Source organism: Apodemus sylvaticus, chromosome 11 (assembly GCF_947179515.1).
Source record: "Apodemus sylvaticus chromosome 11, mApoSyl1.1, whole genome shotgun sequence".
NCBI lineage: Eukaryota > Metazoa > Chordata > Mammalia > Rodentia > Muridae > Apodemus > Apodemus sylvaticus.
In genome coordinates, this window is record NC_067482.1 from 69,280,351 (window position 1) to 69,296,138 (window position 15,788).

The window sequence follows — 15,788 nt, forward strand, 5'->3', positions numbered from 1 at the left end:
GACTGCAGGGAGGAACACATTTGGCTCTTCCCAGAAGAAGCTCTTGGGAGAAATCTGACTTCATTGCCAGAGGGATCTGTGAGCCATCTTTGTGCTGAAGTTGGCTGGCAGTCCTTGGAGTGAATGCTCTTTGGGGGGTGGGGTAGGGATTGGTTCTAATTCTTTGAATTAATCTGACCCCGATAATCAGGAATCTGTGTGTCCAAAAGCTGAAGGTCCTTGTCCCCAATTGGTTTTTGATTGATCAAGAAGAATCAACAGCCAATGGCTAGTCAGGTAGACTGAGGTGGGGCCTTTAGACTTGCATGGGCTAGGAATTGGGAGAAAGGAAAGAGAGGAAGATCGCCTTATCTGGGAGGGAGACAGATCAAATTTAGAGTTGCAGAAGAAGAAAATTCATCCAAAATGTAGGTGGAAAGAGAAAGCAGTCCTATGGGAGGGGCTGCCCTGAAGGTAACAGGGCACCAAAGACAAAATACAGATTTAGAAGGTGTTGAGCCAGGAGTACTAGAGGGAAATACATGCTAGCCTGGTGGAGGATTAGAACTGCCCAGTTTTTTGAGCTAGTCAAGGCATATTAAAATTAACTGGTATGTGAGCTTGAGTGTGTGTGTGTGTGTGTGTGTGTGTGTGTGTGTGTGTGTCTTTCATTTGAGAATCCAGATAGCTTCTGGGTGGCTCCCAGAGTGGGTGCAACTCTGAGCACAAAGCAGTATAGCAAATTCACTGCTTCAGATGATGCACAACATGATAATCAAAAAGTCATTATTAGAAATAATTTAGAGATTCTCAAATAGAATACACCTGAACCACAAGCTAAGTTTAAGAGGAGTGGGGAATTGGTTTCTCAGGGGGCATATACAAGACAAGTGGTTTTCTGCAAGCCAGGAAACTAGAAGAAAGAAACACAGCTGCCTGCAAGGACTTACCCTTTTAAAAGGATTCTAGCCACCTCAGAGAGGCCGAGTTGAGATGCTGGGAGCCCCTGCTGTGCAAAGAAACAAAATGGCGGCTCCAAGGCAGAAGGGCAAACAATAAGAGCTGCCTGCTTCCTACAAGTAAATAATCAAAGGATAGAGATAAATAAAATTTAAATTAATTGTTTTTTAAGGATAGAAAGGGAGTATAATGGTAATTGTTTAAATGTTCTCAAGTATGCATGGAGTAAAGAAATCCAAGTCTTTGATCTCAAATTTCCTACATTTGAGAAATGCAAGAAGGGAGAATTTAGGAAGATTGAACGAAGAAATGCTTTAAAGAAATTTAAGAGTCTTGCCAGGGCAAATACCTGGGATTTTTGAACATGGTCTACATGGGATTCCTGGGCTTGCTTTTGCTTGGTATGACAAAAATAGAGCCTGGAAATAGGCTTCTACAGTAAGATTACATAGATGTATAAATAATTGAGGCTTTTGATCTTTAAAACTTAAATCAAAATGCAGGGAATAGGGAGCCTAACCTATATCAAATAGTAGAACTTAGGCCTTGATAATTTTATAAAGATAAAGGAGCATACTACTATATGTACCCACAGTGATATTAATCTTGGTAGAAGGGAAGATTTAAGTATACAAAAATGCATAAATAATTGAGGCATTCTATCTTAAATTGTAGATCGTAAGCAGGAGATAGGCAGCCTAAACCTATCTCAGACAGTAGAAACTTAGGCCTTGATCTCACTATTAAAAATCAGTCATGTTAGAACAAAACAGGAGATGATGGAGAAACACTATCTAAACAGATTATAATATTTGTTTAAATTATTTTAATTGCTTTGAGTTTTAGTTATCAATTTGTGTATGATTATGAGTTTGGTGATTATATATTAAAATTCCTCTGGGAGAAGGGGCAAGCTATTAAATTAATTCCAACTATACCTTTAATGATTTCTGGTTACTGGACCAAGGGTGTGCTATTTTGGGAGAGAGGCTCTGCATTTGTGTTAACAGGAAAGGAGAAAAGGCTTTGGACACCTTCCGGAGTGATATGGATCAGATATGATAGGGAAGACTCCCTGAGGATCTTGCCTACAAAAAAGAAAAATTTAAGAAAATTATATAGGACAGGTAACTTGATTTGCTGATTCCTCAACTAGGCACAGCCCAATAACTTGCTTAGATATAAAAATGTCTTTAGTCAAAACTTCAGTTAAAATTAGACAATATATTGTGTTTATGGAACCCTTAAGATTCTTCATGCCCTCCTTCATATGGCATAAGTGAGGACTTATTACAATTGGTTATTAATCAAATTAATTCATAAAAGAATAGTTGTCTTTCACCAGCCCAAAACAGGAATAAAATTCATCCTTAACTTATCTGTACACCTTGAACAATTCATTCAAATACCTTAATGGTACTAAAATTTTGATTGTGAGATTCATATATTATAGAATGTACAGTTTGAAGATTCATCCTTGGAGCTGCTAAACTGACCTGCTGATCCAACCCAATACTTCCTGATGCTCTTCAGAGACTTGCTTCTAGAAAGCTTCAGGAATTGCTACTGATTTCAGATGATCTCACTTCATCCAACCTTTCAGGAGGAGCCAGACAAAACTTCAGTCAAACCCTGAGCTCTGTAAGCATACGGAGACTGGATAACAGATGCTAAAGCTAGCTTGTTTATGTCTAACCAATTTTTCTAATTTTGCTATCCTTCCCCATCCCTTTAAAGAATTTTATGTTCCCCCAATTTAGCAGGAAGAAGCCATGGAGAGTTGTCAGCCTGATTCCTTGGGTTTGGGTGTCTGTTTATGGTTATTTTACAAATTATAGACAGGTTTTCATTTTAAGGAATAATTTTGAAATGGCCATAATTTTGAAGAGCAAGGAAATAGATAGGATGGATTACTAATTTTATTTTTGAACAAAAATAAAATTGTGTAGCCATAATCTTACATTGATAGAAATCTTTGTAACTGATGCGAAATTGAAGTGATAATTTCCTATATTGGTACAGAATTTGTATATTGACATAGAATTAAGGTTTTCTTTGATATAAATCTGTGTATGGTTACAAAATTTGAAATTAATATTGTTACTTTCCAAAAGGCATTGTGTCTATGCAACTCATTTAAGAATACAAGGCTTTGGCACAGTCCTTTTATTTTTCTCTTACTTCAGTCTTTTTTCTTTTTATTAGATATTTGCTTTATTTACACTTCAAATGTTATCCCCTTTCCTTGTTACCCCTCCAAAAACCTCCTATCCAATCCCCTTCCTCCTGCTTACCCCTTCCCCCACTTTCCTGGCCTGGCATTCCCCTACACTGGGGTATCACAGGGCCAATGGGCTCTCCTTTCATTGATGTCTGAAAAGACTGTCCTCTGCTACATATGTAGCTGGAGCCATGGGTCCCTCCATGTGTACTCTTTGGTTGGTAGTTTAGTCTCTGGGAGCTCTGGGGATACTGCTTGGTACATATTATTATTCCTCTTATAGAGCTGCAAACCTCTTCAGCTCCTTGGATCCTTTCTCTAGCTCCTCCATTGGGGACCCTATGCTCAGTCCATTGGTTGATTGCAAGCCATGGGTATTTTGATCTTCCTTCTAAGAAGGACCAAAGGATCCACACTTTGGTCTTCCTTCTTTAGTTTCATGTGGTCAATGCATTGTATCTTGGGTATTCCGAGGTTTTGGACTAATATCCATTTATCACAGTGAGTGTGTACCATGTGTGATCTTTTGTGAATGGATTACCTCACTCAGAATGATATTTGACCCAATCCTCCTAATAGCTGCTATTACAAACTGTTTAGGATGATTAAGTACCACAAGTTAAGGGCCAGATAGTAAACTCATGGTTATGTTGGATTCTGATTTAATTATAATAGAGTATTTTCAATTTGCTGAAATAGAAATGGCTAAGAGTAGTTAAGATTTAACATTTCAGCTATACTTTTCATAGATAGTCTTCAAAATCATCATAAATCTATAGAATGCAACATTTAATTTTATTACATTTTTTATTAATTCTTTTTTATTTGATATATTTTTTATTTACATTTCAAATGATTTCCCCTTTTCTGGCTGGCTATTTTATTACATTATTAAGGATCATTTGATAATGAGACTTGTCTGCTCCTGACAGCTACCCCATTCTCCTTCAAAGAAGAAATTGAGCATCAAAACATCTATATAGAGTTGCTCCAGTAATGGCAAGGTAGCCACTGGACAAAACTTGTCCTATCCATTTGCAGACAAAATACTGTCCAAAGAGGATAAACAGACATGAGATAGTCAACTGCTAAGCTCTGCCAAAACAGGGTAGGTAGTCCTTCATATTCCTGCTTCTTTTCAAGGTCTGCCAGATAGCTCTGGGCTAGAAGGCTGAAGATAGATGCTCTGACATTTTGAGGAATAGAGGACTGTCCAGGTAGCCAGCTGGCTTTACCATTTGTTTAAGTTTTGTGCTTCATAAGTATTCAGGTAATATTTAATTTATTTTTGAATTTATGATGGGATTGAAGACTAGTTATAGTCTCATAATCAAGCTCAAGTTGTTTAGCATTGAGAGAGATGATATAGAGTTAAAAGGGTGGTTTTCAGATGGTGATATAGGCTAAAAATCAGAACATAATTCAGGTATAGAATTATAAGCTCTTTAGTTAGGATAGGTAGTAGAGTGCTTTATCTACTTTTTGACAAATATGATGGACTGGATGTTACTTGTGTATCATACTTTGTAATTTACATAATTATTATGGTTATGCTCAATTTATGTCTGAGAGAAGAGCCTTTTTTTTTTATTTAGACAGAAAAGGTAAGATGTTGGGAATTGGTTCTAATGCTTTGAATTAATCTGGCGCCTAAATCTGGAATCTGCACATCCAAATGCTGAAGGTCCTTGTTCCCAATTGGTTTTTGATCAATAAAGAACCAATGGCCAATGGCTAGGCAGGTAGACTGAGGAAGAAACTTTAGATTTGCATGGGCTAGGAGTTGGGAGAAAGGAAAGAGAAGAAGATCACCATAGCTGGGAGGAAGACAGATCAGATTTAGAGCTGCAGAAGAAAATTCATCCAAAATGTAGGTGGAAAGTGAAAGCAGCCCTATGGGAGTGGCTAATCCAAAGGTAATAGGGCAGCAAAGATAAAATATAGATTTAGAAGGTGTTAAGCCAGAAGTATTGGAGGGAAATTTATGCTAGCCTGGTGGAGGATTTGAACTGCCCAGTCTTTGTACTAGTCAAGGCATATTAAAATTAACTGATGTATATGAGTATGCATGTGTGTGCATGCGTGTGTGTGTGTGTGTGTGTGTGTGTGTGTGTGTGTCTTTCATTCATGAATCCAGATAACTCTTGAATGCGTGTGCAAGTGTGACCCATCGGGAGCACATAGTGGTATATCTAATTCACTGCTACATTAGTGTTCCTTGATTTCCTTGAAGGATACATTTCTGGAGTATTGGATCTTTTAAGCCAGGTTTCAATGCAGGAAAACCTGCATTCCAGGCCTCACAAAAAATCAGTTCTCCATTTATGAGCAAGTACGTGTTAAAGACCTGTGTTTCAAGTCTTATCTATAATGATCCTAGGGATATGAGATAATTAGACAGTATCACTACTATTTTACCTTCCAGTGAGGAAATCTTGCACAAATATAGAATTTATAGCTTGTAATGGGTTACATGATGAGGTGTGGTGAGAGCTGAATTGGAAAATCATGGGGAAGCCTAGTTTAGACTAATCAGGAGAGACACAAGAAAGTAAGAGTCTTTAGGTTGATACATGCTGAATATGGACACAACAGTCATATGAAAAATTTGAAATATGGCCCTCTTGATAGAGTGAGCAAAATTAGGATTTAGATCTTGAAGAGAGACTTGCATGTTTTCTGAAGGCTAGTGTGTTAGAGTTGTTTCTCAGGATGGTGGGAAGAACACTCCTGGAGGTGGGCAAGAACCAGGCAATGCTTGCCCCTGCATGTGTAAGTGGCCAGATTTTCTTAGAAGAGCAACAAGAAGACACTGCAAACTCAATAGCAGGGGTCAGCATCCACGTCCATGGAAGATGAAGACATCCATGCTGCCTTATTAGGGATGATTGCATGCAGGCACTAGAAAGATGTACTTGAGACTGTGCCATCCGCTCTTGGGTTCCTGCTGGGTTTTTAGTAACATTTCCATGTTTTATACAGTGGGTATGATAGCCTTGTAGGCCTATTAGGGAGTTTAATATGTAATGAATATGGCTGAAGATATGAGGCTTTGGAATGACTCCAATGTGGGAATTCAGCTTTCTGAAGTAGACTTTGTGCTTTCCCTTTGACCTTACAGTGCAAAGAATGGCAGGACAGTTTCTAGTTTCTTTTCCTCTATCATTTCTTTGAGACTCAGAGTAAAATTAATGACCTCTAATAACTGTAATGTGGCTTCAATGGCCTCTATATTTTAACTCTTTTCACCATTCCTGATATCTTCCTTTGTTAAAAAATAAATATATAGATTTTCACCCCAAATCATTTTGCTGTCTTGGAGGGACTTTACCCAATGGTCCTCTTGATGCCATTTTCCTTGGTCCTGGCCAAGATTGAGCTTGTTCATCAGATTTCAATGGGTGAGTCATTTTTATGGTGCTGCAATGAAACATCAAAATAAACAACTTAGAAGAGGAAGGATTATTGTGTTTCCAGGTTTTGGGATGGTCAGTCAATGGCAACCTGAGCTGAGGTGCTTCAGTAGATCCTCACAGTATCAGGAGTTCAGGTCAGAGGCTGTTCTTCACTTCTTGGCCAACAGGAAGCAGTGAAAGGGCAGGAAATGTCAGACTGGACAGGGACCTTTCAAAACAGCACCACAAGATGGGGACCAAGCATTTAAAATATGACTTTGTGGGAGACAATTCAAGTTCAAAGCACAGTACTCTGTGAGAAGGCACATGAGGACATTTTAATGATTTGACTTCTAACACCTTCTAGGTGCTTCCTACATTAGAATCAGCTACCTTAAGAAGTGAATATTCTTGGCCCATTTGGACCTATAGATCACAGAATTATGAAGACAATACTCACAAGTTCATATCACATTTTAGGCAATAAACAACTTATTTCAGAATTTTGGAGAAAAATATATGGCAGTGGGCTATATTTGGACTATCCAGGGAATGACTGGTCGCAGGAGTGAATACTGGGGAGGTGGAAGTCAACTGACCATAGCGGAAGTACCAACTAAGGGTCAGTATGTTTCATGTCCATGACCAAGACACAAATCAAAATTAAACATAAAAAGTAAGTGTTAAGCTGGAAGCCAGATGGTCATTTGTCAGGATGGACCAATAAAACAGTCAGAAAGTTATGAAGAATCCATTAGGTGGCCCAAGAGTGGGCTTGGAGTGAAGGCATTGTTTGGGTCTCTGGAGAGACAAGATACCTGCAGGAAAATGGGTTGGTTCAATGTTTGGAAACTTTACAGAGCCCAAGTTCTGGTTGTCAGGCTGATCTTGCTACAGCTCCAATTTGATTCATCTCCTTCTTGTCTAAGCCCCAGGACTGGAAGGAGGCGTAGAGGCCAGGCCCTCCTTTGTTCGCAACATTCCCTGCCTCTCCCTCCTGAGTTCTCCTCACCACTATGTAGGTGGCAATTGACCCATAATGGACATGTTTTTATTATAGTAATGGTACCACTTTCTGCAGAAAAGGGCAATACAATTTTGTTAATGAAAGTCATGTGTTGAGACAGGGTTAGATGGGAATTTCTGGGTCTGGTTTGGCCCCGGCTCAAAACCTTCCGGGAAAACACAAACTTTCAGAGCCACACCCAGAAAGTCCTCTTTACCCCTGTCAGGCCCAGCTGCTTTGCATTAGGGAAATAATAATGTCCTCCCCCTGCACCCTCTCATATGTATAAAGTGTGTTGTAAAATGGTTATTAGAAAGCAGTCAATAGTGCTGGTATTTTCTTATGTTAGGATACTGAGGGTGAGTTCACTAGAACCCTCCAGTGCTAGGTCAGTTTTGTGTCTTTCCTTTACTACAATTTGCTCTTCTTTACCCTCTGTGAGTTAGAGGCCCCAGGCCCCAAGAGTCTCTGCCTAAGCTGGGGAAGTTTCTCTGTAAGAGAAGAGAGAAGTAAGAACAGCCACACCTGCATAAGCCTTTCAGGTTTGTTTTAAATAAGTTATATCAATGCAGGATTTGATCCATTGCCACCCATTGATCCCATTGCCTGTGCCTCTTCATGCGCCTCAAGTTTTCCTTACGGAGACAACCATTTTAGGGATGGTTGTAGAATATTAAGACAAAATTGATACTTTTCAAGGAAGTCCAACCTTCCTTACTGAGGAAGTCCATTTGAATCCCCTAAAAACATTGATTATCAAGGTCCTCACAACTCAGGACTTGATCAAAATTTTCATTACTTAATAGTGAAAAATATAGTATCATCCATCTTTGCCACTAGATGGCAAAGTCCTTGACAATGAGAACTGTCTGTTTTTTCCTCATTTCAGTCTCCTTCAGTATCCTGCAGAATATATGGCACATAGTAGAGATTAGTAAACATTGCCTGGTAAGTGATGGTGACATTCACATTTAGATATACATGTATTCATTTTTCAGAGTCCAACAAAGCCTTATTGACTGACACTACCTAGGCATGTATCACGTATCACTCATGTACATAACTGTAATGGCTAGCTCATTTTCAGATTCTCCTACATGCTCCAGCAGTATTCCTATTAACTCTTTAATCCTCAAAGCCTTCCTATGAATTGGGTTGGAGGCTAGAGAAACAAAGTAGCGTGATTACAGCCCTGTGTGACCAACCACCTCTGCCTGATGAATAAACAGTCCTGGTTCCTCTCCTCAGGGGACTGCCCATCAGATTGGGATGCATCTGTAAATGAAACAGATGCTAATCAACTCGGTGTCAGTCAGATGAACTTCTGTTTAGAGGGAGGCAGGTGGCTCTCCTTTGAGGGTACTGGATGCTGAGGGAAAGGCTGAATATGTGGTGGGCCTTCTGGAAATTCCAGAGAACTGTGCCTGCAGTCAGCAGATATTTCTCCTTTGTTTCTAATGATGGGCTGAACTTTTCTTCCCTAAAGTCAGTGGGCACAGGTGGCATGTTGAATTCACAGCTCCCTGGAGCTGCTTATCTTAGACACTGTGGTTGGACTTCCACCTAGAAGGTCAGGAGAGTGCCATCTCTGCTCATGGGCATTCTGTGATAAAGACAACTACTTCTCCTAGTGGTCCCTTCCACCATTGGGCAGCTCTTGGCTGAGCTGAAGCTTGTTCTGTATTTCCTAAAATCCTTGGTGAATTCTCCAAGACTTGTCTTGGGAGACAAGTCTTCCCAATAGGACAACATGTTGGATTTTTTTTTTTTTTTTTTTTTTTTTTTTTTTTTTTTGGTTTTTAGAGACAGGGTTTCTCCGTGTAGTCCTGGCTGTCCCGGAACTTACTCAGTAAACCAGGCTGGCCTTGAACTCAGAAATCCACGTGCCTCTGCCTCCCAAGTGCTGGGATTATAGACATGTGCTGCCACGCCCGGCTCATTCATTTCTTTACTTATGATATAACACTGGATTAGTTACTGGTGATGTGAGAATTATTTATGCCCTGGCCTTAGCTGGGCCCTCTTAGATTTCATAGTATTGAGTGGAAAGAGAGGGATAAAGGTAAATTTCCTAGATAGTTTGATGGGAGGTGTAATGGCTGCCTAAAAGAGTTCACCAATAACACAGACGAGACAATCCTTTCATTGGAGGAATTAGCTTCTGGACCATTCTTCTGAGTGTTTTCTGCAGTTCCTTATCCATGCTTCTCTCCAAATCCTATCCCCAGATGTCAGCATAAAAGAAGCAGCTTCAAGAAATGAGCCAGGGAAAATTACCTTCACAATATCCCTAGTGCAAAAATCTCCCCTGAGCTCTGGACCTGGCTGTCTATATACCTCTTGCCTTTTGACTTTGTCACTCAAAATCCACTTACATCACAACATACCACTAACCAAATTCATGGGTTTTCCTGTAACACATTCTTAAAGAGGCTAACACAACCTTTTTTGTCATCACACAGTGGATGTGATTGATGGTTTGCATATGCTTGGCCCAGGGAGTGGCACTATTAAGAGGTATGGCCTTGTTGGAGTAGGTGTGTCCCAGTGGGGATGGGCTTAAATACTCTCAACCCAACTCTAGCTGCCTGGAAGGGAGTCTTCTACCAGCATCCTTCAGATGAAGATGTAGAACTCTCAGCTTCTCCTGCACCATGACTGCCTGGATGCTGCCATGCTCCCACCCTGATGATAATGGACTGAACCTCTGAACCTGTAAGCCAGCCCCAATTAAATGTTGTCCTTTATAAGACTTGCCTTGGTCATAGTGTCTGTCACAGCAGTAAAACTCTAAGATAGTGGAAAAGTAACAGTGGTCACATTCAAGCCCCAGACACTCTTGATGTGTCCTATTGGTCGCCACAGTTTTAGGGACAGTAATGGATCCATCTTTCTTGCTTGCTCAGTGTTTTCTCTCTGTAAGACTCACTTTGATTGAGCGCAAGTCATTATTCTGGTGAGCCTTTATCAAGGTTCTGATCTCAGTAGGAACTCTTGCTGATGAAATCTCCCCATCTGTGGTCCTTGTACTTGCACTAGATGCCCAGTTCCATCACCCTTCCTTCTAGTACCTTCAAACCAATCTACATTTACTTTCTACACTATCCATAGGCCTGAGAAAAGCATATAGCTAATGCCCAATGTCTGCTCTTTTGCTTTCTGCCTGAACAAATTATTACTATTATTTTTTTTTGGTCAGGTACATGTGATTTTTATTTTTGCCTAATTTCATCTATCAAATTAAACTACCTGTTTCTCTTATATTCAATTTCAGCCTTATTCAGAATAATAAAATTCTATTTTCATAATCCCTGAATCTGAGTTTCATGAAAATCTTATCAATAATGTTAATTATTTAAATGTTGACTTTATTTTTTCTCATAAGTACTTTTCATGAAGTAATACATGTATGCGTTTAAACTATGACGTGGTACCAAAGGACTTAAAACAAACAAACTAAACAACAGTCTCTCTCACCCACACCCACTCCATGTGCAGAGCATCTCTAATCTTCAAAGGAAACCATCCTTATTGTACTCCATTTTTTAAAAAAAAATTTAATTTATTTTCTATATTCTTTGTTTACATTCTAGAAGCCTTCCCCTTTCCCAATCCCCATTTTTAATAAGGTTATTTGGTTCTCTGGAGTCTAACCTTTTTTTTTTTTGAGAATTTTTTTATATTGAATATTGTCTTCATTTACATTGCCAATGGTAAAACCTTTCCCGATATCCCCCTCCCCTGCCTCCATGTATATGCCTCTCCACCCAACACACTTCCTCCCCCCCACCCCTCAGTTTCCCTTTGCTTGAGCCTCTGTTGAACCTTTACCTGACCAAGGACCATTCCTCCCACTGATGCCCAACAAGGCCTTCCTCTGCCACATTTTTGGCTGGAACCATGTGTGCCCCTTGGTTGATGGTTCAGTCCCTGGGAGTCTTGGGGCATCTGGGTGGCTGAAATCATTGTTTTTCCCATGGGGCTATAAACCCCTCCAGCTCCTCTGGACCATCCTCCAGGTCCTCCATTGGGGACCCATGCCCAGTCCAATAGTTGGTTGCTAGCATCTGCCTCAGGGCCCCTCTGGAAACAACCATGGCCTGCTCCATTTGGTATACACTTCTTGTCGTTCATAGTAGTGTCAGTTTTTTGACTGTTTATAGGATGAATCCCCAGGTAGGGCAGTCTCTGGGTGGCCTTTACTTCAGTCTCTGCTCCACACATTGTCTCCCTTTTTACTCCTGTGGCTATTTTGTTCCCTTTCTTAGAGGAACCGGAGTACCCTCCTTAAGTCCTCCTTCTTCTTGAGCGTGGTGAATTGTAACTTGTTTATTTTGAGCTTTTGGGCTAACATCCGCTTATTAGTGAGCACATACCATGTGTGTTCTTTTGTGATTGGGTTGCCTCACTCAGGATGACACTTTCTAGTTCCAACCATTTGCCTAATAATTTCATGAATTCATTGTTTTTAATAGCTGAATAGTACTCCATTGTGTATATATACCATTGTTTCTGTATCCATTCCTCTTTTGGGGAACATCTGGGTTCTTTCCAGCTTCTGTCTATAATAAATAAGGCAGCTATGAACATAGTGGAGCATGTGTCCTTACTACATGTAGGAGCATCTTCTGGGTATATGCCCAGGAGTGGTATAGCTGGGTCTGCTGGTAGTACTATTTCTAATTTTCTGAAGAATCGTCAAACTGATTTCCAGAGTGGTTTTACCAGCTTGCAATCCCACCAACAATGGAGAAATGTTCCTTTTCCGCCACATCCTCTCCAGCAACTGCTGTCCCCTGAGTTTTTCATCTTAGCCATTCTGACTGGTGTAAGGTGGAATCTCAGTGTTGTTTTGACTTGCATTTTCCTGATAACTAAGGATGCTGAACATTTCTTTAGGTGCTTTAGAGCCATTTGCGTTTCCTCAGTTGAGAAGTCCCTGTTTAGCTCTATACCCCATTTTTTAATTGAACAAAGTATTTCTACTATGGTCCAGGTATTTGTCTTCAAACGGTGTGCATTTGGAATCTACCATTGGGATGCTGAATTCGAAAGTCAGGCTAGTCATTTGGAGTAGAAGCTCACTTCAGTAAGCTTTCATGGTGTGATTCGAGTGTTGCAGGCCGGCAGTGTGCCAGGTACTGCAACTTCAATTAGTAGCAAGACATAGCCACAAGCTTTATGTGGCTTCTAAGGAACAAAGATCAGAGGCACAAGGAATAAACAGATAAACCGCATGTAGTAGCAGTCAGAGCCTTTGATACAGAGGCAGGAGAGGAAGCAACTAACCCTGGGGTGTGAGGGAATGAGTAGTTCTGAGGGCTTAGCCTGTCGATGCTAAGGCCTGGGCCTCTTTACCTCTTTTAGGTAGTCATGCTTTATCTCAGAGTATCTCGAAGAGAAATTAAAACTTGAATTCAAGTATCTCAGTACAAAAGAAGTGAAGTCATTTCTGCACACCCAGAAAGGATCAGTTCAAGGACTTTAGGTCACCAAAATGCCCAGATGACTAATTCCTTTATATAAGATAGTATCGTATTTCCATGCAACCTATATGAACCTTGCAGTACAATTTTATTATTCATATTATATCCAACACAATGCAGGCACTATGTAATTATGTCATTGTGTGTATGTGTGTGTGTTGTTTGCTTTATTTTTAAGTGTGTGCATATGTATACCTTAATTTGAAGTGCACGTGAGGTGCTGGAAGCCCCCAGGAGAGAGCATTAGATTTTGTGGAGTTGGAGTAATACGTAGTTTGTGCTGAGTGACATGGGTACTAGGAACTGAACTCAAGTTCTCCAGGAGAGCAGCAAGAACTCTTAACCATTAAGCTACCTCTCTAGCCTCCTGTTAGTTTATATTATTTAGAGAATAATGGCAAGAAAAACCAGCATAGATACGTGGTAATGGTGCATCTTTGATGCTTGTTTCGGTTGAATCTATATGCGGGGCTGACTGTATCAGTGGGCTTTCAACTTCTTTTTAATAGCAAATCCTTCAGCCTAAACATCACCAGGACATCTGTCTTGCTAAATGGAACCAACAGGAGTTGGCTTGATGGATGAAAGCTGAGAAGTAGGTCAACCTCTCAAATGAGGACCAAAGCTTCAGAACACTGTGCTGCTCAGGATGAGTCTGAGTCCTGGGGCCGTTCAGCTGTGGGTGTGGGTTTGGACTGCTGAGCTCGCGCCTCTGCTGTCCGACAGGCAGCTTGCCTGATATTAACCATCAGGTGGGAAAAGCAATTACATTTGCACAAGCTGGAGATCCGCTCGTCCCATTCTCCCTCCCTGCAGGCTATGTCAAAACACGAGGGCAGGATCCTGCTTCTTCTCACGTTTTAAAAACATACAGTGGACTTATGTTTACAGTACCTCGAAGGGAGGTGACGCGGAACAGCAGAGCGCGCCACCCCTGCAAAGAGCCACCCTGTGCTGCCCGCGGCTCTCTCCATAGCAGACCACAACACGGTCGTTGGGCGCCAACTCAGAGGGCAAGTCTCGCCAGGGATGTCTCTGAGTTTCAGTACTTAAACAATGTTACACGCTGTGCAAACAAACAGCACCAACCATGATCTGACCTTGGATCCAAGCCTGGTCTGTCTGGGTCTCTCAGCCTGGGATTTTTTTTTTCCAGTGGGGAAAACAGATTAGCATCAGAATTCCACCTCCAGACCCTGCCTTTTTGTCTCTGCAGGACTATAGCTGGGCTCTTTAGTTATCCCAGATTCAGCTGTGCCCTCTGAAAAAAAAATGGCAGAAGCTGGAAGGATAGTTTGGCATCCAGCCACTGATTTTCATACTCATGCGTGCTGCTGGGAAATTTCTATTAGAAAAGGATTCTTACAAAGCCAGACCTCAAAGCTAACATGTTCTCAAGAAGGCAGGAGAAAGTGTTCACACTGTCTTCTGTTCTGAAGTTCCGAGTGCCACATGTATGCCTAGCTTCTTCCAAGTAAGCTGGACACAGTTTGGCTATGTGACCTCTCAGGTTCTGATTCAAGTATTCAAAGTCACCATACAAATTATGAAAATAGTTGCATCTTTGAGAAAGGTGTGTGTGTGTGTGTGTGTGTGTGTGTGTGTGAGAGAGAGAGAGAGAGAGAGAGAGAGAGAGAGAATAAGATCATAGATTTATAAATGGGTGGTATTTTATTTTGTGAAAAACATATTTCTAATGTATTTTTCTTGATTATAAATGTAAGATACTTTCATTTATAGAATGAAACCATAGTGGGTATAGTGGTGCATACATTTAATCCCAGCATTTGGGAGGAAGAAGCCGACAGACACCTGTGAGTTTGAGGTCAGGCTTGTTTCAGAGTGAGTTTGCAGGATAGTCAGGGCTACATAGTGAAATCCTGTCCCCCCTCCAAAAAAAAAAAAAAAAAGGACAAAAAAACAGAAAGGAAGAAAGAAGGAAAGAACCCCAACCACCAGGATTTGTGGCTTCTCTAAATTAAAGTTATATCGGAAGATGACTCTCACTTAAAAGACTTTCCAGGCAGAATGGGCATAGCTTAAAAGACTCACAGGATGGGGACCACCTGGCTTTTCTAGTTGAAAGATGACCCCAACTTCTCTCATCTGTGTACCTTTGCAGAACAAGGAAGTTGCATCTGTGTACTGTGATCCATTTGGTCATGCTAGCCAGATGAAGAGGCTGCAGAGACAGCTCAGCCGTGAAGAGCACTTGCTGCTCTTGTAGAAGACTGGAATCTAGTTTCCAGAACCACCTCAGGCAGCTCACAGATGCCTGCAACTCCAGCTCCAAGGGATCTATGGTCCTCTCCTGGCCTCCACAGTCATCTAAGCTTATTTGGGTACACAAAGATACATATGTATCCTTTGAGAAGGGGAGTCCCTCCTGGGTACCAACCCACCCTGGCATACCAAGTCACTATAGGACTGGGCACATTCTCTATCACTGAGGTCAGACAAATCTTAAAAAAAAAAAACAGAAAGGAAAATGGACAAGTGAATTGTGTCTCACAGAGGCAAAAGATGCTCAAAGTCTTATGTGGGAGCAGTAGTAAGACTCTTGGCAGCTTTTGGGATTACTCGTGATGTCACCAACATGCCACTTGTTGCCATTTGGTTCATTTTCTTTCTTTTCATATCCTTTTCACTTTTCTGGGTAGGAGCTCTGTGTTCAACATTGACCCTTGGTTGCTATACCTACCCCAAAATCATAACTGTGTCCTTTCCTCTCTCTCCCCTAG

At 40.9% G+C, this 15,788-nt stretch overlaps 1 pseudogene; it reads left to right on the plus strand.

Annotated features, from left to right (window-relative positions):
* The first annotated feature begins 6,494 nt into the window (after positions 1–6,494).
* LOC127696765 (60S ribosomal protein L29-like) overlaps positions 6,495–15,788 on the plus strand; it is a 168,501-nt pseudogene continuing 159,207 nt past the window's right edge.